Source organism: Malania oleifera, chromosome 1 (genome assembly GCF_029873635.1).
Source record: "Malania oleifera isolate guangnan ecotype guangnan chromosome 1, ASM2987363v1, whole genome shotgun sequence".
Taxonomy (NCBI): domain Eukaryota; kingdom Viridiplantae; phylum Streptophyta; class Magnoliopsida; order Santalales; family Ximeniaceae; genus Malania; species Malania oleifera.
The window spans coordinates 26320116-26322493 of record NC_080417.1 but is presented as its reverse complement, the minus strand read 5'-3'; positions in this window follow the sequence as shown (position 1 = coordinate 26322493).

Sequence of the window (2378 nt, the reverse complement as noted above, 5' to 3'; positions counted from 1 at the left end):
GTATTAATTGTGTTAGGTTAATAGTTATTGAAAGTTGTTGAGAGTTGTTATTGAAAGTTGTTGAGAGTTGTTGAGTGTTTAATACTTTGTCTCCCAGACTATGCCTATAAATAGCCTTCTTATTGTAAGAATAAGACATGAAGTTGAAGTTGAATATAGAAGAAACATTTCTTCGCTTAAGCTTGTAAAGCTTGACCCTCTCCTTGTGAGTGAGTAGTGTGAGGCTACGGCGTTCTCTCCGGAGATCAAGTGGTGAGAGATCACTAAACTATCCAACGACTCCATCTAATACTCTCACGGCCCCCATTAACACCACACAGCTAGCACCTTCATACAACCACACGACGATTATCATCTACACTTCATTGTTGCGTTCATCTTGTGATTCAAAGCTTGTACGAAGGACCTACAGTGTGACCTAACTACGTGTGGAACAACGTCAAGTCATCCAAATCAATCCCTTGGTAACTTCTGTACTTGTGTTTGAATCCTTTGCTATATTTTGTGAACCCTTGCTAGTAGATTAAAATCACATCTTTGAATAACCTATTTGATCCATAGATTACAATATTGGTACTTGTTAGTTAAAATCAATTGTATGAATATTAGTTTGCAAACATAGAACTTTTTCTTTAATATTTGAAATAACAACTTTTCAACATATAACTTGATTCCTTTGTGAAAGAACCAATTGGGACTTAATTGTTGGACAAGTCATACACCTTTTCAAAATCCTTGAACATGTGAAATAAAGCATGATTTATTGTGTTTATGTTTGGATAATTAAATTTTTAAATTAAAGTGTTTAAAGTGTATATGCTTGTGTGAGGTTTGAATCGTAGGACATAGGTCGACCATTCCCGTCCTACATCACTAGACAATAAGGGCGGGCCTTATCGAACTAATGATTGACCCCACAGACCAACACGTGTCTTTTTTAGTTTGTTTTGTCCTCACTCACACACTTCTTGAGAAAACTTTCTAGAAAGTCACTCATCCCAAGATTACTTCAAGCCAAACATGCTTAACCATGGAATTCTTATGGGAAGGCTCCCAAAAAGAAAGGTGCACCTTATTGATATGGGTAGTAACATCAAATTCTTTTTAAATCTTTCTTTCACGGGATATCACAAGATAAGTACAATAGAAATAGCAAACTAATACACTCTCAATATGATTATGAAATGAAGCTCAATGAGTAACTAGAAGGTCTCTCTTCAATCAATGAATTTCAAGAATGATTTTTTAGCAAGAGAGTAAGTGTGCATTTGAAAAATAAACTAGAAATGCAAAGTGTTTGAAAAGGATTTTCAATCAAGACTAATAACTTGGATGTGTATGATAGATGTATATTCCTCTTTTCTCTTGTGGCCAAGACAAGTTAAAAACCTTATATTTACAGGCAAGATGATTTACTAGCCATTTTATGATCGTTGCATTTTTAAAAATAATTTATCATTTGAAAACTAGCCGTTTTCTTGCCATTGTGGCTTTCAGCCGCAGGATTCAATCAACCGAATTGGGACTTGGTCGCCCGAATGGCCTGGTTCGGTCACCCGAGTTTTTTGAAAATTTTAGCCGAGATTTTCCTAAAACACCCTTCAGTATTTGGAACATAACTTTTTCTAGAGAATTCCAAAAAGAACGATCTAGGTATCAACAAAAAGCTAAGAAAACATCCCACAACTTTTGTGTTGAAAATTTTTGAAGATAAGAAGATATAGATAGAGAAATTGCATATCAAGACGGATGCAGAAAAAAGAAGGAGATTTGGAGAATCTTGTTTTGGAGTTTTTCATTCCAAAAATGATTTTAATACTTTGAAATAAAATTTGCACATTTATAAAATAATTTTCAATGAAATATAGAATGCCTAGGGTCTAACTAAAGTCACCTATGAGCTTTTTCACATAATCAATGTTAGTGTACTTACATAGGTCCTATATGTAATATACATGAAATAAATTCTTTTAATTCTTCAAGTTTGGACTTCATGAGCTCCATGATCATAGTCATAGTCTTCAAAGATTGGTCTTTATAAGCTCCATGTTCATAGCCAAATAACATCGCCTTGTAAGCTTCATGGCTTTCCAATTTGCATCTATTATTGTGCTTGATACTTTAATACCTATATACATACTTAGTAGCACAATTAGATGCTTTGGTTTGTTATTATCAAAATGGGATGAAATGTAGAAAAGCTAACAATCAATGTGATAATAAAGAATCACAATATAAAGATTGCTATAAAACATGAATATCCCATTTAAAAAAAAGGTAAAACATTGGTGTGATATTTAATAAAGAATATCAATCTGAAGCCCTGATACATCATAAGTTAGAAATAAACTCCAACCTTGTGACATTGGGTAACTATA